This window comes from Mastomys coucha, unplaced genomic scaffold, assembly GCF_008632895.1.
Source record: "Mastomys coucha isolate ucsf_1 unplaced genomic scaffold, UCSF_Mcou_1 pScaffold22, whole genome shotgun sequence".
Classification (NCBI taxonomy): domain Eukaryota; kingdom Metazoa; phylum Chordata; class Mammalia; order Rodentia; family Muridae; genus Mastomys; species Mastomys coucha.
In genome coordinates, this window is record NW_022196905.1 from 38,955,381 (window position 1) to 38,977,663 (window position 22,283).

The window sequence follows — 22,283 nt, forward strand, 5'->3', positions numbered from 1 at the left end:
GAGCAACATTCATTCAAATAGTATTTAAGATTAGACACTGCACAAGAAAACATAAAATACCTGAAAGTACATCTCATCTATTAAAGAAACTCAATAGTGTTTTCCCCAAATTTGCCAACAATACTAGAATGTTTTTATATTATCAGTAATGAGCTGTGAAGTTGAAAGAGTCTATAAAAAATTTTGATGATGATTGCTAGAGGATGGACCTAATTGTCTTTTTCATCTTTCTATGGAAAATAGTGTTCAAAAGGTAAGATTAAATAAAGAAATTAAAAACAATAGCCAGCAGACGACTATTGGTAGAAATCTACTAGATATGTATTAATATTGAAAATTGCACTATTTTCCTGGGCTTTATAATATTGCATTGGCTTCAGAATTTTATTCACCATTTGTCTTTTTACACATCTTAAGTAAAAATTCACTTTGCTAACATCTTCAAATAAAAACCTTGTGTGTTTTTGTAGGGTGGTGACAAAATTTTTTAAGCATTACTAACAAAATCCATTTATGTCCCATGCATATGTACATGTCATGTGTTTTGGACTTTGTAGCTTTTTCCATTTCTTCTATGGTCAATTTTAGCAATATGTGTTTCCCTGGGTAGTCCTTCAATCACCCAGACATTCTAGCGGCCTTTCCAGGCTCATACTTTTTGCATTAAAGTTCATTCTTCATCATTCTCCTACATAGTCTTTGCCTGTGGTCTTTGTTCTTCTCTTTCACTCCAGTTTCAGTTTATGCATTAAGACCAGAGACTGGAGTCTAGTTAGCGGCATTTTTCTTCCTTGTCTGCTCTTACCTTGCAGTGCAAGAGACCCATGTGTATAACTGCATGCTTAATTAACACAGAGCCTTGGCCAGAGTCCTGCATTCATTTCTCCTCATGTGTCCATGCTTTGACATCTGTGTTACTTTTCAGGGTCTCTCAAACTGGCTTCTTGATTTTAATTTGCTTCTCATTTGGTCTCTTTGAGTGACTAAGCTGCCACCTTCTTTCTTCCCTGGGAGAGGGAACCTGGCTTAATTATTTCTAAATGGAATGCATGTTTCCTTATAAAACTAATTAATTTCTCAAATACATATTCGGGATGCTGAAACATATGTTTGGAAGTTCAGTCAATTGCTGAGTAGCCATAATTCTTAACACCTTTTACGTATGTTTTTAAAAAGCAAGCAAATGAAACCATAGATTTTGGAGAAAAATGATCCTGGCTTCATCACTTGCCTAGGATTTAAGAGAAAATGTACACCTGCTGAGATCTGATTTCCTCACTGGAAAATTCTTGTATGCTTCCTTGGTTTATCATGGGGACCAGAAAAACTGATGAGAGTGGGAAATGTTTAAAATTTTAATGTATTACACCAACAATAGTTTTAATTGAAGTATCAAATTGAATCAAACCCAACCAGATCTGTTTTAAACAATCAGTATATTTCTAGAAAATATCAATTATAACCACTAATTTCCTAGCACCCAAATCAACAAAGGCCACTATTTAAATTTCTAATATATCCTCAACTTGATATCTTCCATTTCTTTTTCTAGAAACTTTTTTTGGCAACTCCTCTCCCAATACCAGAAAGTGTGAGTAGAAATGGTGATTAGGCTTACAGATATCTGCACCTTACTCAGCAAATGGTAAGACAGAGAGCTAAGCTTACTGCTACCCACTTACCTTTTCATCTGTGGCTTTGGGAAACTCTTCCCAGCTATAGCCTATAGTAAGCTGTGTATACAGTCCTGAAAGAAAATAAAGAAACTCCATTCAGTCTGGTGACAGTAAGACCCAGGAACTATGGGGTTTGTTTTGGCTTGGTCTTTACCATAAGGCCCTGGTGTTCAATTTCAGTTTTTTTTTTTTTTTTGATCAAAGGATAGTAAACGCTAATGAATAACAATAACTATGTTATATTCAAAATCTTTCTGTAGCTGTGCTTTTTAATAAATTAATAAAATTTACATGCTTTGCATCTTAAAAAATTCCATGTGGCCCCACTACATAAGGTAATAAATATTCCAAATATATGCTAAAAACTTATAATATTATAACCTTACTTCAGTATAGACAATTTTTTTCTTTTTTTGTTAGAATTTTTTAATTTTCTGAAATTTCAATCATCTTTTTACTGGTTTCAGAAGTGAATATTAACTGAATGGCATTAACAATACAAATGCACAAAGATACTTAATGTTTATAATATTTGTACAGTAGCTGAAAAGATATTGATGGAGTCTTCTAATTAAACACAAAGTCACATATGTAAACTATACATAAATATTTCATGTGGAAAATTAAATATTTTTTCTATTTTCTATTTTTTCTTATACTACTTATAGAAATTTTGACAAGAAAGATATTTTTGGTCATCAATTCACATTAAAGGATGCAGAACAATAAATTGTTAACTAGAAGAATGCATCTGTAAAATGACTTGTGGACAAATGCCTAGAATCAACAATATTCAGAAAGTTCATTTAGATACATAATGAACAGACTAACACCCAAATGAAAAGTGAACTTTAGAAGACTGAGCTGGGATCAAATGCAAAATACAACTAGCTAATAATAGTATACAGAAATGTTCAACATCCATAGTATGTGGAAAATATAACTCGAGACAAAAACACGATTTCAGAGCCAATTAATTGACAATGAATGCTTCAAGCCATTTTTGTGACAATTTTTAAGAGTTTGATTGATAGTAAAATTTAAAGATGAGAATCAAAAGGATTTCTTTTTTCCTTTTTGGTTCTTGAGTTTTAACCCTGGAACTTGCACATGAAGGAAAAGAGATCTATTACTAAGTTACTTTCTCATACCCCTCCCCCCAAATTCTTATACATAGTCATTAAGAATAAAACTTCTACAAACAACAATTTCAGCAAAATGGCAGAGTATTTTTAATAATACTTATAATAATATAAAAGAACCTTGTAAGAATCAGCAGCCTTTCTACACATCAATAACAAACACACCGAAGATGCACTTTTATTTACAATAGCATCAATGCAATAAAATACCTTGGAATAAAACTAACTGAGAAGGTGAAATACCTCTACAATGAAAAATGCAAATCTTTGAAGAAAGGGATTGAGAAATACACTAGGAAATAAAAAGCTATTCTGTCTTCATAGGTCATACTCATGAGGTTCTGCAGAAAGAAGCCTTCATTTACTGTTGGTAGAAATGCAACTTGGTGCCAGACACTCTAGAAATCAGTATGGAAAATCCTCAAAATAAACGTAGAAACAAATCTACCATATGACCCAACTACACAGCTCCTTGGCCTGTGCCCAAAAGGACTCAACATCTTCCTCCACAGATATTTGCTTAGCATTGTTCATAGGCATTATATTCATGATAGTCAGGGAGTGGGAACAACCTAAATGTCCTTCAACTGATAAATAGACAACAAAAATTTGGTACAGATAATGCAATGGAACTCATGAAATTTGCAGGTAAATGGACAGACCTAGAAAAGATAATACTGAATGAGGTAACACAGGCCCCGAAAAAGAAACAAACACTGCTTGTTCTCTCACTCCTCTGTGGTTCCTAGACCCAAACTCTCAGATTTGAGTGTACAGCATGGAATAACCACATAAACCAGAAAGTATAAGTAGACCATAGGTGTGGGCATGGTTAAGAAGAAAATAGCAGGATAGAGGTTATGTGATGTAGGTAACAGAAAAATGAGGAAGGTTGCCAACTGGTGAGAAACAAGGGAGGTCAATACAGAATGAGAAGGAACAAGGGGGAAATAGTATCAAAGTTTTTTGGTAAAGTCTCAGTGTATCATTTTATATTTACCTAAAATTATATACAATGCATACATATATTAAAAGAATAGTTACACCACTTGGGCTTGCAACGTTCCCCACAAGAACCATAGACTAACAAAAACCCTAGGACCAGGCATGAGAAACCTTTCAAATGGTTGGTCAGGGATAGTCCACATGACTTTCCCAAACAATATTAACTATCAGTATAGCAGCACCTTGATTGTCTCTCAAGGGTCAATGGTGGGCCTCTATTGTAGAAGACATCACACATTTAAGATACAAGACTTTGGCAATTCAAGCTGGATCTAGCCTGGCCACCTTTTTCTTTTTTCCTTTTTCCCTTTTCTTTTTCCTTTGTTTCTTTGTTTCTTTATTTCTTTGTTTCTTTCTCTGTTTCTTTCTTTCTTTCTTTCTTTCTTTCTTTCTTTCTTTCTTTCTTTCTTTCTTTCTTTCTTTGGTTTTTCAAGACAGGGTTTCTCTATGTAGCCCTGGCTGTCCTGGAACTCACTCTGTAGACCAGGCTGGCCTCGAACTCAGAAATCCACTTGCCTCTGCCTCTCAAGTGCTGGGATTAAAGGCATGCACCACCACTGCCCAGCTCTGGCCACCTTTTTCATTTCATCTACCTTTCATGGTACTAGAAAATACTGTGCAAGCTGCAAACAAAGGGACACATTCAAATAGTCCTACTGAGTTGCAGCAACATCTATAAACCATGACAACAGCATGAAAATATATCCCTAATGATACAATAAGGGACACACACATGTTTGTGGCAAACCAACAATTATATAATTGGATTTAAGGCCCACTCAGGAGGATGCTGAAAACCTACTCAGCGTCTTAGACTTATTTAGGTCATAGACCTTAGAAAAGAATCTATTACTACCACTTTGTTAGACCAGCATAATTTCTTATTCTTATACCCACAGATAAGTGTAGCTACCATCTGTCATAAAAAACCCTCTCTTTACAACAAATGGAGACCATCACAGAAAGCCACAATTAGACACAGTGAAATGATAATAGATCCTGGGGTGCTCAGCCCCAGCTGATACCTCTATATCACAACTCCTGCATCTGTGGCTCAGAGAACATCACAGAACCGAGAATGGAAAAATTTAGAACCCAGAATACCAGACTCTTTTTAAAATGGCTGCATAAAAAAGTCTTGAACAATGGCAGTTAATGAACAGTGGACATGTTAATGTGGAAAGTGGAAAAGTTGGTGGGGGTTCATCTGTAGATACAAAAGCAACAAATGATCTCTCTCTCTCTCTCTCTCTCTCTCTCTCTCTCTCTGTGTGTGTGTGTGTGTGTGTGTGTGTGTGTAACAATAATAATCAAAGATAAAGGAGCTATCAAATTGAGAGAGAGGCATAAGAGGGATTTAAGGGAGGGTACATGGAAGGAGTAGAGGGAGAAAAGAGGAGGGAGAGAGTGATGTAACTTTATCTCACTTAAAATACAATTTTTTGAAAAAGAATAAAGCTGCCACACACTTTCAGGAGTTAATTTGGAAATCTCTGACACAGATAAACATTTGCACCTTCCATCAATGTCCTATTTCTCTTTTTGTCCATACTCAAGTGAAACTCATTCACATATGTACCAACTATATAACAGTGTTCTGAAAATGCAATTTGAAGTAGCAAAATGTTGGGAATGAACCAAACTTTCATTACAAAGTAAACAAATAAACTGTGGTTTAGCACAAAACACAGTTTTTATAGCAACAAAGATGGGTGAGGTGTGTGTATTTGTCATTCTGGTTACTGCAGCGCTATACCACACTTCAGAACAAAAAAACAGACTGGGGAAAAGGGAGTGGAAGTAATAACATAAATAAATAAAAACTAAGTGAGATAAATAATCTGGGTCATGCACAGTCTGTGTCGTAGTCAACTGACTTTTTTCATGCTACAAACACATTTCCAAAGACAAATAACTTCATTATATATGTTTTAATAAAATAAGAAAATTTAACTTCACTTCAGAGGTCAATTTTAAAATTACACACAGAATATATAAATATAAATTACATCTAATGCATATATTATATGCCCATAAAATATATATATACTGCACACATATGGATTTTGTATATGTACTATACCTAAAACACACAGTATACATCTTTTGTAAACACTGCTTGCATACGTTTTTATTTTCTGAAGAAAATTGGAGGTATGTAATTAATGGTTTTCCCTCAGCTTTTCATAGCCTTTCAAAGATTCTCACACCAGCCTGCAGTCTTACTCCATGGTCATTCTACATGCTGGCCCTGCCAGAATCTGACCCTGGGATCTGCTGACACAGCTTCCCAGGATGTCATCTGAGCCTCCATATCCTAGCTCACACTGGGCCACTCTCATTTCCCAAAGTACAGTACTTCATTCAGGCTAGTCATCCAAGCCTACTCCTACTCCTTTCTATTCTTTTAATTTTCCCTTTCAGAGTCTTTTTTATTCATTAAGAGCTAACTCACTATACTCGTTGGAACATTTCATTTCTTTTTTATTAGATATTTTCTTTATTAACATTTCAAATTTTATCCCCTTTCCTCATTTCCCCTCCCAAACACCCCTAGCCCAGCCACCTTCCCCCTGCTCACTAATCCATGCACTCCTGCTTCACTGTCCTGGAATTCCCCTACACTGAGTCATCAAGCCTTCACAAGACCAAGGGCCTCTCCTCTCATTGATGTCCCACAAGGCCATCCCTTTGCTACATATGTGGCTGGAGCCATGGGTCCCTCAATTTGTAGTCTTTGGTTGGTGGCTTAATCCTTGGGAGCTCTGGAGGTACTGGTCGGTTAAATCTGCCTTCTTTAAATACACAGACTTGGCAGGCGGTGGTGGCATACACCTTTAGTCCCAGCACTTGGGAGGCAGAGGCAGGTGGATTTCTTAGTTCAAGGCCAGCCTGGTCTACAGAGTGAGTTCCAGGACAGCAAGGGCTACACAGAGAAACCCTGTCTCGAAAATCAAAAATAAAATAAAATAAAATAAAATAAAATAAAATATAAAATAAATACACAGACTTGTGTAATAGAAATGAAAGACATGGTAGCATATCAGAAACAACCCAGGAATCAAAAACAGCAGAGTGTTGATGGACACCAATGTCTAAGTGTTCTATGTGGCTTTAGGTTCAATGCAGTCCTTCCCTCCTACTTCTTTCCTAGCTGTCTTTACTGATCCCTCATTTTCTTTGCATTTGCAGTGTGTTTCTCTTCTATTTCCGGTGGTTTCTCTCATTGTACATAGAAAGCCATCTGTACACTGCTTCAAATACTGCATTCCATGTTCTCATAAGTTCAGTGGGAACAAACAGTCTGCTATGGACTTGTGATGGTTTAATCGTGTCCCCTCAAAGTTTCTTGAGATCAGAGGCTAGATTCCCTGGATAGCAATTTGGGGGTGTCATATAACCTTTTATGAGTAGTGCCTAGTGGAAGACCTTAAGCCACTGGTACTTGTGGTGGTTTTCTCATGGTCCCATGGGTAGTTTCCCAGAGTGTATTATAACAAAAGGAATAACTCTGGGCCCACTCATCTCTGTCCTAGAATTCAAATGTCACCAGGGGGCTGGATAGACAGCTTAGAAGTTAACAGTGGATATCTCTTTGGAAGAGGACATAAATTCATATTTGGGTGGCTCAAACCTGCATGTAACTCTAGCTCCATGCGATATGATATCTCTGGTATCATACACACACACACACACACACACACACACACACACACTCACACACACACGGAGAAGGAGACAGACAGACAGACAGACACATCGAATCCTAAAAATAATAGATATCACCAGTTTGCTCCCACTGTTATCTGACATGAGATGATATAGAAAGGGATGGCTCTCCCCAGGACCACACCATGTCAGTTTGAACTTTGAAACTCCAGAACTGTTAAAATAGAACTCTTTTCTTCATGAGAGTTCAGGTTGGTAATTTCATTTGGGCTGTGAGAAGCTAACATCCTTTTCTAAAGCAGCCAGCCATATGTAGTCATCTCCAAGACCATTCTTCCCTACTTAAATGCTTACTGCTCATTATCTGAACTTCTAAGGCCTGTTGCTCTAGAAAGTAACCATGCTTAGGGTGTCCAATTTGAGAGACAAAAATTGGAATCCTCTTAGGCTCGTGCTTCTTAGAGAAAGAAGTGTGGTGTATTAGTCAATGAATTAGACAATGAATGCAATAATCATCCATGTAGATCATGCTGCATTGTTTCTGTAGTAACGAGTGAAGTAGACTTGATTGACAGCAAGTATTTTATTGTTCAATTTGCATGCTACTTTTAAAAATGGTCTAGATATTTCTTTTGTTTTTCCAGGTGCTATCATTACTCTACCTCTAGCTTAGACTTAGGTCAGAGGGTTTAAGACCCTCAATGACCCTCTTGAAGAATTCTTGTCCCAAGCCCTAACCTTCAGAGGTTGTTTACTATGGGACACTTCCCTTTAAGAGTTTAAATCTCCCTCAGTACCTGAGACCCCCCGGGAGGACAGGGAGCAGTGCCTAGGCACTCTGGCCTGGGTGTGGTCATTAGCATGGTCTCACTTGCAATGCTCTAAGCTCCTCTACTGTTCCTTGTGCTTCTTTCCCCATTGTATAACATGTCCTGACCCTTTGCATACATAATGCTAACTAGACACTCCCAGGGACACCAGATCTCCTTTCTTATGAGGGTATCCTAGGCTCCTATTGTATTAAAGAGAATACATAAAATGTTTCTTCTGGTTGACAGGATATTTCTTCACAGGACTGTACAAAATTTGGCTCTACAGTGGTTCCTGTCTCCTGGGTACTAACTGACAATAATTCTTTCCTGGGAATGTTATTGTTTTTTGATTTTTAAAGAAAAAAATGCATTTAAAAACATTTTATTGCTAAGTACCTCCGGAACAATTTTTTTCACTGAGCTGTTCACCCATGATGGACAACCAAGCCTCAGCCACATTCCTTATTAAAAGAATCATCCCCTATCCTTTCTCATAGAGACCACAGTCAATATTTTATAACCACTTCTCAAAACAATCTGACTCTGAATGATCACCTGGCCCAAGGGCGGAGAAATAACAGGTTGGTAATTGAGAACAAATCGTGGCAGTTTCTTTGAGATTCCTTAGCACTTGTCTTAGTTAGGGTTTTACTGCTGTGAACAGAGACCATGACCAATGAACGTCTTATGAAAGACAACATTTAATTGGGGCTGGCTTACAGGTTCAGAGGTTCAGTCCATTACCATCAAGGTAGGAGCATGGCAGCATCCAGGAAGGCATGGTGCAGGCAGAGCTGAGAGTTCTATATCTTAATCTGAAGGCCGCTACCAAAATACTGGCTTCCGGGCAGCTAGGACTAGAGTATTAAAGCCCACACCCAGTGGCACAGCTACTTCAACAGGGCCACACCTTATAATAATGCCACTCCCTGGGCCAAGCATATACAGATCATCACAGCACTCCTCCATGAAGGGAATGGAGGTGACCCACTGAATCTGTGATTGCTTTAACAGAACACTTCAGGAAAGACTCTGCTATGCCAGCTGACAAAATGAGGCCCTATAACATTGGCCATCTTTTCTTATCTCTTAAGATACTAGTTTCCATGCAAAATATATTTATGGGTCTGTATTTTAGCCTCTAAAACCCAATTTGTAAACTATAATCTCAGGTTTTTAATCACCAGGAAAGAAAATTATAGGATCCTTCATCCTCCCAGTGTGCAAGTATGGTATCCACTGGTCCTATGCAGTATGCTTTTTGTCTGAGGGCCATCATGATTATATGTCCCTCAACTTCCACACTTCATTTAGGCACTGAGCTTTATCCCTACAACTAAGTTGATTTGGAGCATCACCAAGCTGATTTACAGGCCACACAAAGCAGCCCTAGACCAACAAATCAAGAGCCAGATTTACAAATCCTTGAAAATGCATAATAAATGCCAAATAAAAACTTTCAATTTACCAATCTTTATTTGTGGGAGGGATAAATCAGCAGTACAGGTGGAACACTGTCGGCTTTATTATGATTAAGTTTCTAAATTCTGATATTTCTTTTCAAATTTGACCCTTTTTTTATGAGTACACTTCTGATCTTATCAACTGTTAAAGAAAAATAATAAAATAAAGCTTAGAACAGTGGCTTGGCTGACAGATGTTCCGCTTAGGTATTAGAGCTCATACAGTGATGGTTAACCTTTGTGTTCAACTTGACTGCATTTAGAATCCCCTAGGAGACACACCTGAGGACACGGGAAGGCTGTGGTGTGTTTCCAGGGAGGTTTAACAGAGATGCCTAGACCCACCGTGAGTGTGAGTCTGGAGTCCTAGGTTGAATAAAAAGGACAAAAACAGCAACTTAACTGAGTGCTCCACTTTAGCACACTCTGCTTCCTGACTATGGATGCAATACAACTATCTGTCTCAACCTCCTGCCACCACACTCCCTCCACCATAATAAATGGTACCCTCAATTTGTGAGCTGAGGCAGCCCTTTGCCCTTTTAGTTGCTTTTTGTTGAATATTTAGTCACAGTCCTGAGAGTAGTATCTCACACAGCACACTATTTTTAATCTGGAGGACCAATAGGACCTTTTCCAATTTCTGGCCACTGGCCCATTCACCAAGAAGATGTCTTAGATACAGGGTTGTGCTTAGCCAGGTAAAGTCAGGGACATCCCCCCCCAAGAGTCCTCTGCTTTCCTTTAATTGTTTTGTTGCATAGTGACTTCTAATAATCTTCCTGGTTTTGCATGACACTGACTTTAAGATGTATTTTGTTTAGAAAGAATTTGCAATCTTGGGCTCAGAAGCCATTAAGAACCCAACTTCTGCATAGGAGAAGGTAAAAATATTAGAGGTACTAGGCAGTCTTAAATGATCTGCAGCTCTGGCATTTTCCTGGTGAAGGGTGCATGCTTGTGTCTGAAACTCTGCTATAAGTCATACACACACACACACACACACACACACACACACACACAATTGAAAGTAAATCCTTTTGAAAAATGATGAAAATTTTAGCATATTGTTAATGGGCAGACCTCTATCAGCTGATGACATTAACAAATATTGTGAAAGAAAAAGAAAAGGCAAAGCAGAAAAAAAAAGGCAAAGCAGAGACTGATTTGAGCAGGAGCTCAAATCAGTCTCTCCGCTCCCTGTTCATTTTAAGCCAACACCAGAGAAAGACACCATCTCAATGCAGAGGGGCTGGGCAGAACATCACATGTGTTTCAAAGTAAAAGTTTCTTCAATATTTTAATTACAAAAATATCGTTTTTAGTCCATAAAACAATATACATACATGAATGTCTCCAATTCAAAGGTAATAATTTTATGAACTCCCTATTTAAAATGATGTTTGCTAGCTGGGAGAAAATGTCTCAGACGATGGTATCACAGTTTATTCCAGCACAAATGAGCTGTTGTTCTGTTAGTATTAATTGGCTGTCAAATTCAAAGTGGGAAACAGCTGTTATGAATTTGTCATCGGTGTATATTTGGGATTTAGCAGTGCCTGGCCATAGGTGACTTATCCAGACTGAAAGGTGAGGTTTTGGTACATATTTCTTTACCATGCAGTGTCTCCCCTCCCTTTAGCAACTCCCTACAAAATATATTATTTTATCTGCACAGTACTCTGTTAGAAATATAGTGCTGAGTAAATGCAGGTGAAAACATTAATTAAAAATATGAGCTGGGGAAATGGCTCAGCACTTAGCTCTTGCCACATAAGTATGAGAACCAGAGTTTGGATTCCCCAAACCAGGGAAATGCCAGCTGGACATGAGAGCATGCCTGTAAAGCTCCAATTCTACATCTGCATGCTTACACACCTACATACTTACACACCTACACACCTACACATCTGCACGCCTACACATCTGCACGCCTACACACCTACACGCCTACACACCTACATGCCTACACACCTACATACCTACACACCTACATACCTACATGCCCACACACCTGCAGGTACACACACACACACACACACACACACACACACACATGCGTGCGCGTGCACCAGCTCTCCCAACAACTGGAACCGGGGGTTAGACTGACACTTACCTGCTTGTGGATCCTGCGCCCCTAACTGGGTGCTTTGTCTGCCCTCAATGGGAGAGAATGTACCTGGTCCTGCACTGACGTGAGTGAGGTGCATGTTATGACTAAGCTATGTCCTGTATACCTGCAGCCCTTTCTGTACTACATTTGAGGCATTGAGCCAGAGAGATAAAATGTAAGTATAGTGTCTGTGCTTTGATTCTACCAGGGGGAAGACTGGACTCACTGGTGAGGTATTTCACAAGTGATTTTTCTACAAATAAAGTTTTCAAATTTATAGATGATTAGATTTTTTAAAACAATGAATTAGAGTAGGTAGTACTTTATTGGGTTTGTGTGTGTGTGTATGTGTGTGTGTGTGTGTGTGTGTATGTGTGTACTTGTGTGTGTCTTCCTTTCTTTGTTTTATTTTATCTTTGGTAATAGCTCCCACTGCTTATTTGAATTCACCATGTAAGAGAGAAAAGAGATGATAGTAAAGTTTTGGATAGTCCTTATGAAATTGTAGGTAATAATTCTGTGGATTAGTGGCCTATATCTGAACACTGTTTGTCAGGACTCTTTGTTATACTGGACCAGAAGAAAAATAACAAGGAGTTCTGCTTTGAAGAATTCATCATAATGGGTGGTTCTGTATACAGACATGGTACCTACAGAATGGCCTCTGGGCTTGCTGCAAATAGGTTTTTGTAGTAGTTCTGGAAACTAAAATGACTGTCTTTCCGTTTGAGAAAGAAGAGATCAAAGAGGTATGACCCCGATTCTCACAAGCACAGTACACCCTTACAGGGGATCACCTGTGCTGGGCACAGATGAAGAGACAGGAGTCAGCTCTCACTCCTGATGGGAGCTCCCAGGTGAAGGGGTAGAAGAGAAACAACCAACTAAGCCACAGACACCATAGAAAACATTCAGTACATGGAGCAAATGGTAGAAGAACAAAGAAACCTTTGTGGATAGTCTGTCTGGGAAGAAAATAAGTAAAAGAAGACACAAATTCTGGAAGGTCAAGATGTGTGTGTTGTGAAGATTTCAGGGAGTCTAACAAATCAAGGGGGATGGGGGAGCCTAGACAGGTTAATTTGGGCATATTGAAATGACCTGATGCCATGTTGTGTTTGAACTGAATTCTCGTGTTTCTAAAGAAGAGCGTGTATGGATCCTTGTTTATGTAACAGATTATTTAAAAATAATTTTATTACATTTTGTTTATTCTGTGTGGGAGTGGGGAGGAGAATGGGCATGGATGTGCATATGCCATGGGACATGCATGGAGGTCAAAGGACTATCTATAGAAATCAATTTTCTTCTTCCAGCCAAATAGGCTCCAGACATTGAGCTCCAGTCGCCAGGCTTGGCAGCACCTGCTTCTATCCTCTAAGCCATCTTCCTGGCTGCAGAACGTTATCACCATTTCTAAAGCTTTTTTTTTGAAACCATTATTTAATAGCCTCAACTTTCCTTCTTATTGTTTAAAGAATTAAAAAAAAAACTCTTGAAATCTTCAAATTGAGAATTAATGAAGTCTATTCTTAAGACAAGGGCAAGCTACAAACATGAGTAAGTAAATTTATGGGAGATATAGAAGAAAGCACCCTATGGTAAACAGTATAAAGTTGGGAAGCTTATAATAGATGTCTGGGAGACTCTGTGGAGTGGAGGGAGCCAGGAGTCACGGGGTTTGCGCCAGAGGACACTGTCTATGGGCTTTGCTTTGTGGAGGTCATTCAAGCAGCAGAGAGGCATCCTGGACCAAAAGAGGGAAAGGATGGAGCTTGGAGCTAAGGGGCCAAAGAGAGTCCATAAACAAAAGCTAGGAACATCTATTTGCAGCAGGGCCAGTGTTGACAAAGACTTGGGGACAGATGCAAATGTGTTTCCGCTGTTTCCTGTCAAAGCCATGCATGGCAAACAGGCAGGAAATGAGGAGAGATGGCTTTTTCCCAGGTTGTTATCATTTATGCTTCCTTGTCCAATTACTGGCATTAGAATCATAATGCTGTGTGATGGTGGTGTTTTCTCCCTGTGCCCGGAAGCTGCCTCCCTAAGTGCTCATAAACATCTTTGGGAATGAGTGAGCCACAGACTATGAAATGCACTTCCTGAGTCTGTCATTACAGCAGCTGGCCTTAACTGGGAGTCTGCTTACAAGTGACCGCATGCAAAGAAATGACACTTTGAAGCTGATGGCTGCCATCAAGTATCAAACAGGAGCTAATTCATACCAGGTAGGTTGATGGTCTTTTAATGTTACTCTTCCTGATGACCTGGCTAACCCAAGATTCAATACTTCCAGCAAAGACGGTCAACAGGGAGTATAGAGGATCATGGGGGCAAAGGAACAGTACCATTCAAGGCTTCCTACTGACATCTAACTTAATTTCATTTCCTCTGTGCTTCCAACTTTTTGCAAAAGAATCGCTTTGCCTCTTTCTTCCCAGCTGTATTCATATATTACAGATGCCCATTCACACTCCACTCTTCACAGCTACAAGGAGTGACTGGCTCTCACATAGGCAGTGGTATAAGGCCAAGCGAGGAGACTGAGCCCCAGTCTGTTTCTTGGCATTTTTCAACCAAGACACACTTTGTGTGGTGTTTAAATGCAGGCCTGGGAAGCTGCAGGAGTCATCATATGGAGCAAGAACAAGCCCGACTGATGAAAATGGAGTCAAGATCCTGATAGTACCAACCAGCCGTTTAGATCTAGTTTCTCTCCCTTGAATGTCCAGTTTGTGGAGAGAATACCCTTCCCAATTTCCCTCTAAAGGCCATTTAAGTGAGTCTCTGTCATCTGTATAATTCATCACACAGCAAAGCCCAGCTGGGCAGTCCAAAGCAAATTGGGACAGAATGAGTACGTCGTGGTAGGAAGGAAACATGAAAGGCCATCTTAGCTCATGTTTTGATCCAACCCTGTAAGTGCTCACTGAAGATTTGCAGTGTGGAATGAAGTGTGTTGCACAATGATGCACAGGGGAATAGGGATATGAGAATTTAGGAAAATAAGGGTTTGGGAGGTAGCTCAGTTGATCAAGCACTTCCCTAATATACTCGGAACATTGAGTAAAATACTCAGTCAAAGAGAAGGAGGTGAGATGATGGTGATGCTGGAGAAGGGGGAAGAAGAGGGAGGGAGGGAGAAAAGATAGAAGGATGGAAGGAAAGTAAGGAGGAAGAAAGAAGGGAGGTAAGAAAGCAGGAAGGAAATGACTTGTCTTTAAGATGGTTAGAACCCATCAAACCAGAACCAAATGTGTTACTCCTTGATTTTTCCCTACTCAAATCCACACCCTTACCACCCACTCTCTCCTTCCCATGCTGCTCTGTCTAAAATGAACAAAGAGCTTGACATCTCAGTCAAAGGATCCCTCGACGTGTTTTTCACTGTATACTCCATGTCTGGGTACAACTAGGGCTCAGAGAATTATTTTTGTAAGTGTATATGGAAAAACAGACTCCTGAATTGGATGGTCAGAAAGCAAGTTGAGTGGTGAAGTATAAAGGCCACCCTGTAGCCTTCCCTCTCCCCATGTCCTCTTCACTACACCATGCTTGGCCTTCTGGGAACTGCCCTTTAGAGAGCTGCATAAATTGTGTGTTGCCTGAAATGCTTAGAAAGAGACAAGGAAGGGAAGAAAAAAAGAGAGGGAGGGAGGGAGGGAATACTGGCTGCTTCTTGGAGTTTGTTGGCATGGAAACACAATATACTTCTCTCTGAGCAAAGATTCTAGCACACTGCAATATTACTGTGTGTCAGTCTCACAAAATAAGCACTGGGCAGGGATCTCAAAGTACTAGCAAGGAAAGGCAAGCTGAACAGAGTCTGGATTAAAAAGTTGGGCAGGCATCCCCTGGAAAATCAGAGAAAAGCATCCAGGCTGCATTTTGAACTCCTGAAGCTGTGTCCCAGATCAGCAGTGCTAGCAGGAAGAGGTTCTTCTTTGTCTCCTGATCAATCAGCAGAAATCAGGTCATCTACAGATCTAGCCTGTTCTTTTCTTTCTTTTCTCAAGCTCTAAGACATTTAAGCCATGTGTCATTTCTGCATGGGTCTTTTCTCCCTCCCTAAAAGCAACAACAAGGTCTGTAAACACAGTGAGAACGTCAGATGCAAGACATCTGGACAGTGGCTCCCTCTTGCTCTTAGCCTAGAGAGGTAAAGGAGCACTTTGTTTGGAAATGTTATCTTCCATCCCAGGCAGAGAGGTTCCAGGAGAGGCTGAAGAGCAGGCAGTACTATTATATGACACAATGATTTTGAAGAAGTCTCTTTTGAGACAGTATCAGCATGAAGAATCCCAGAACAAGCAACCTAGGAAATAAACATGACCTTTTTTTTTTTTTTTAAACCATTACCTGCAGATCACCAAGGGATTCCTCAGAGACTAACCTTCACTAGTCTTTAATCATTGCACCACCATGGCTTTGCAGGGCTCTCCACTTCTGACCTATTTTCAGTCTCCTCAACTTTCTCCTCAGGGGTGAGTTGGCAAAAGCATCACAGTATAGGCTGAAACAGCTATTCGCAAAGAACCCATACCATCATCGCTCACACAGCCCAGCCAAGAGGTAGGTCAATCAATAACATCATGAAACATTTATATTGAGGGGAAAAAATAGGGGTAGCTGCTTTTTTTTGTTTCTTGTAGCCTAACAGGGTGTGACACTAGTATAGGAATGGGCTCTAACATAATTGCTCTTACTCTCTGTTTCAAAACCCAGTGAAACCCTGAGCCTTTAGAACCTTGGGACCCTCAACAAAAGTGAAGTCTATCCTCATGTCACCAAGGATATCCACAACTATAATCTCACTTTGGTACCCAAACCACTGTCTTCTCTGGTAGATACTGCCCTGTACCACTTCAAAAGTTCCCTTGTACTAGTTAACCTCGGCCATCCCCATCAGTCTTCAGATCCACTAATCTGCCCTTGGCTGTCTTTATCTATCCCCATCTAGCTTAGATTACCCTTGTATATATTTGTCTTCTTTCAACCACCCTCATTCATATCCAGCCTTACCTATGTGCTCAGTACCCTCCTCTGCCATCATCATTCACAGCACCCTCTTCAAGTCCTGCCTCCTTTTGTGGCTCATGCACTGTCAGGGTCATCATGTCTATCCTAGTGTGGCAGTGGCAACACGATAACAACAATGACACTGTCTCTAGGACAGTGCACGTGGTCAAGAACTGTCATTAGTCTGATGGACTTAACAGAGACTCCCTGACTTAATGTTGGTCAACTGAATGGGCTTTCAGCTTTACAGGGATCAAAAGGAGCTATGCGTTCAGTAAGGCAAGAGCCCACATGCCGCATTCTTCACTTTGGCTTTCATACTCATTACAGGAAATGCTTGGCATTTCACTACTAATAGGTTTTCCTTCCATGACTTCACCCCACTGAAGGTGAACAGAAGTATTCTTACTACATTTAACATAGGCTAGGCTAAGATATAATGTGCAGTAGGTTAGGTATATTAAATGTATTTCTGCTAACATTTTCAACTTTGACAATATACTATCAATACATGACCCCATTGTAAGATGAGGACTGTGTGTATAAACAAGCACATTTATGTTTGCTGATAGCTTATGTCTTCCATGCCATTGCATAACATTATCATGTAATCCTGCTAATAATCTTGCAGAAAATATGAGATTTTTTTCCCCAGATGAATAAATGGCATTGCTTATGAGAGTGGTGTTGCACCCCTAAGTACAGGGGCATATTCCAGTCCCCATTTGCAGTGCTGTGACAGATACCATCCAGAATCACACTGAGGTGTGTCCAACTGAACTGCACACATACTTTACACCTGTGGTGTTTTGTTCCCTCAGTCGTAAGAGGATGGAATCTTGATACCAAAGAACCTGGAACCCAGGAAGCCACCCAGCCTGCCCATGCCAGGATGAGGCCCCATCACAAACATCCTCTAACTTGGTCCAGCTTTCATATCAGAAACAACCTCATTCCTATTCTTATCAAAGTCATGTGTGCTTTCTTTTTCCCATAGACTTTGCAACGGTAAAGGGAAAGGAAAGTTTCGGCTTCAACGTTCTCAATTGGAGGAACTGGCTGAACGTCTGCGCAGAATGATGAAGCTCTGTGTCCCCCTTTAAGTTCCTCCTTTTACTTCTAACATTGAAAGAAAAATAGGTCAGATATTGAAGTTTTCTGCCTCTGCTACATTCCCTTCTATCTCAGGCCTTTCTCCTGCAGAGCACATTTAGATCCCCTGAGTTAAAGCACAAGAAATGTGAGATGCTCTGTTATGCAAATCACAGGAGGAACAAGCAGGCTGGAGGAGGGGTAGGTAGAACATGCTCTGCTGAAGGGTTTTGAATTATTGAGTTGTAAGATAAGTAGAAAGACTAAATGTTGACCTACTTTGACCTCCACAGCAGATGGAAGATTCCTAAGAAATTTCGTTACAGGGGGTTGGGGGAAAAGACAGGAAATGAAGATAGTACAGATTAAGAACACACCTTATAGTAGTTAGAGCCTGAATTCTGTTCCAAGACTGCCTTTGTTCAACTCCCTGCCCCACATCCAACCTTGCCTCAGCTTACATACCTCTACAAGGAAAATACTGGTAGAAATAGCCCTTGCCTCAAGCAGGGTGTACAACCTGTTCCAAATAAACACCGCCACATATATTAAATGCGCCGTAAGAGCCACCCTTTGTGAAGCTCTCTCCTTTTTGTGGCTCTTGGTCATTTCTCAAGTGGATAAATAAGGCTGCTTTACCCCCACAGTGCAACATCTCACTCAGGGAGAAGTATGGGAGAAGAACATCTCATAAAATGCACTAGAAATGAAGATGAGCAAACTGTGGTGCAACTGAAACACAAGGTGACTGTGTGTAGTTTAGGGCTTTGGAAACATTCACGACTGAATGAATGCATCTTGCCCATTACATCTCTGTGTTTCACTGGGCTGTAAGGTCAATGAAGGGACTCTATTGGTAGTGGCTTCAACCGTCATTAGAAAGAGGCTCTCGGGGTAGGAAGAAGGCTCAGGTGATAAAATGATTGCCACAAAAGGGGAAGGTCTGGTTTCTCATCCCTAGTACTCACATGAAAGCTGGGTACACAGCAGCACGCACCTGTAACCTCAGCCCCGGGTTAAGGGAACAAAGTCAGGGAGATCCCTGGAGCTCATGGGCCACTAGTCTAGCTAAAAGATAAGCTCCAGGTTCAATGAGAGACTCCGACTGAAAAAAATAAGGTGGAGAGTGATCAAGGAAATCATTGATGTCAGCCTTGGGCATACATGTATGCACTCACACACACATGCATGCACATCACACACAAATGTGTACATACACCACATACCTGCATACATGTACAGACACAAAGGAAAGACTAACAGTTTTCTTGAGCTATATTGGCTCAATTAGTCAACATAGCTGGGAAAGTTATTACTAAGCCAAAAGAGCACATGGGTGTCTGCCAGCTTATAAATCAGGTGCCAATGGGTCAGGTGCCTACCCTGATCAATGAACTGAGGTGTGGCAGGAGAGGACTTCAGAGCCAGCTCAGTCAAGGCAGAGTATGACAGGCAAACAGAGAGATTTCCGTCTAAGATTAGGAGTTAATTCATTGTATCTTACACAGCTCATGATTGCCAATTTCAAAGCTCATCTTACTATGCATGATTATTTTCAAGACCATTCTCACCTATTGGATCCAATGAAAAGTGAGGCTGAAGCCATCCATTCTGTTGAAAGTAAGCTTGAGAAAAATTAGAATTCTCTATGAGATTTTTAACACTGGAGTGTTTTCATTTCTCTAATTCTTAAGTGACCCTAATAAATACTTTGCAGAAATGTTTGCAACACTCTGACTTTTACCACCTGTTATTGATTTTATTATTACTTTGTCTGATGAAAGAGACGCATACACCCTCATATGCAAGAACAGTGATATTTAGGGGACAGGCAGGGAATACAAAATAACATTTTCCAAACGGGCTTCTCCAAATTTGTTGCACATTAAAATCACCTGGGAAGCTTGCTTTACATAGAACTTTCCTGCGGTGTTATTTCATGACTTTTATGTCTATGATTCAATATTCAGTAAATGTACACAGCATTGCAATCATTCCCACAATGCAGCTCTAACATGGACAGAACACTGGAAACTCTCTGTCACATCAGAATAGCTTTTCATTTTGGTTTGGATTTTTTTTTTTTTTTTTTTTTTTTTTTTTTTTTTGGTTTTTCGAGACAGGGTTTCTCTGTGTTGCCCTGGCTGTCCTGGAACTCACTCTGTAGACCAGGCTGGCCTCGAACTCAGAAATCCGCCTGCCTCTGCCTCCCAAGTGCTGGGATTAAAGGCATGTGCCACCACCGCCCGGCTCTTGGTTTGGATTTTTAACCATCTTAATCTCAAATTAAAACATGAACTCCTGGTAACAGAACTGTCAATGTTTTGCCATAAATGCATCAATGAAGTACATTCATAAACTATCTTAGTCCATTCCACCTGCTAAAACAAAAATATTGTATGAAGGATATATCTTGTGAGCAACAAACTCGTTCTCCTAAGATCAGGTGCAGCTGAGGGCTTGCTCCTTAACATATGATGTTTCGCACTATGTGCTCGGCAGAAGAGGCAACGCAGCCCTCCAGGATATCATTTATGAGGGCACTAATCCTTGTCAGAAGGGCTCTATCCTCATGACCAAATCATATTGCAAAAATTTGCTTCCTAATCATAACGTAAAGATTCCCGTTGCATTGTGGATGAAGATTTCATATGAATGGGTATAGAGTCACAAACTTTCAGTTCACAGTACAGATAGAAAATATTTTGTCCTGTATAAATAAGAACTTGCCACATGCCAGAGTTGTATTTTTAAATGAATTTGATCACAACATACACAGTCTTTCCTCACTTACATTGACTATTCCTTACCTCAGTTAAGAATGTGTCATGGGAGAAAATTCATGATTAAAACAACCAAAGTGTGTATAAAATATACAAAACCATAATATGTCTATATAACAATGTCCTACCCAACAACTAAAACAGATTATACATACATATATATCTATTATATATAATAAATTTTATATATACATATATGTATATATAATAAACTTTATATATACATATATATGTATATAATAAACTTTATATATACATACATTCATAAATATAAGTAAGTTTTAAAATTATTTTCTCAAGTAATTAAAGGTCATTATTTCAGAGCGTAAATTTATATTTCTATGAAAAGGGAATTCTGTAAAAAAAATAAATAGAATTTTGAGTGGTAAGGCAGATGATTGGCTCTTGAGACCAAGATTGGTGAGACAAGAAAAATATATGTAATAATGACAAAATAATTTAATTAATTAATTAATTAATTTACATTACATCCTGACAACAGTTTCTCCCCTTCTACTCCTCCCAGTCCTTCTGCCCCCTGCCCCACCCCATCTACTCCTCCCCCCTCTCTTTCCGGAAAAAGAGGAGGCCTCCTATGGATGTCACCCTGCCTTGGCATATCAAGTTGCAATGAGACTAGGTTCATCTCCTCCTATTGAGGTTATAAGAAGCAGTCCAGAAGAGGGAAAGAGTTCTAAAGGCAGGCAATGTAGTCAGAGACAGCTCCTGCTCCTACTGTTAGGAGTCACACATGAAGACTAAGCAATACAACTGTTACATACGTACAAGGATCTATGTTTGTCCCATGCAGGCTCCCCTGGTTGGTGGATCAGTCTTTGTGGGCCCTCTATGGTCCCAGGTAGTTGATTCCATAGGTTTGCTTGTGGTGTCCATGAACCCGCTGTCTTGTACAATTCTTCCTCCCAGTCTTCAGCAAGCTCTTTCTCTGCATCTGTTTCCATCAGTTGCTGGGTGAAGCCTCTCTCATAATGGTTATGCTAAGCTCCTGTCTCTGCACATCTTGTAGGTAGGGCAAACTGTAGGTTGAAGATTTTGTGACTGGGTTGTGAGATGACTGGTTCCATATCCCACATGGCCAAAAGTTTTAGAGTGACTCGCATAGGTTCTAGGGAGTTTCAAATACCCTAGGTTTACTAGTTTGCCCTAGAGATGCCCCCCACCCCTCACCCTTATTCCAGCAGTCTCTCCCATTACTCTCCCCTTTTGTCCTATCCCTACCTGATCCCTCCTGTTTATATCGAAACACCCTCCCCCATCTAGTCCTCTCCTCCCCATCCACCCATGATGTCTATTCTATTTCTCCTTCTAAGACAGATTCAAGCTACCACTCTTAGCACTCCTTGTTACTTAGCTTCTTTGGGTCTGTGGATTGGTACACAGTTATCCTTTATGACTAATATCTACTTATAAATGAGTATATACCATGTTTGCCTTTCAGGGTCTGGGTTATCTCCCTCAGGATGATCTTTTCTAGTTCTATCCATTTCC

At 39.9% G+C, this 22,283-nt stretch overlaps 1 long non-coding RNA gene across 1 annotated transcript; it reads left to right on the forward strand.

Annotated features, from left to right (window-relative positions):
• The first annotated feature begins 14,036 nt into the window (after nucleotides 1–14,036).
• LOC116068571 lies at nucleotides 14,037–17,940 on the forward strand. Its single transcript, XR_004109623.1, has 3 exons — nucleotides 14,037–14,108; nucleotides 16,363–16,452; nucleotides 17,897–17,940. It is a non-coding gene; the product is annotated as an uncharacterized LOC116068571 (long non-coding RNA).
• Nucleotides 17,941–22,283: the final 4,343 nt, after the last annotated feature.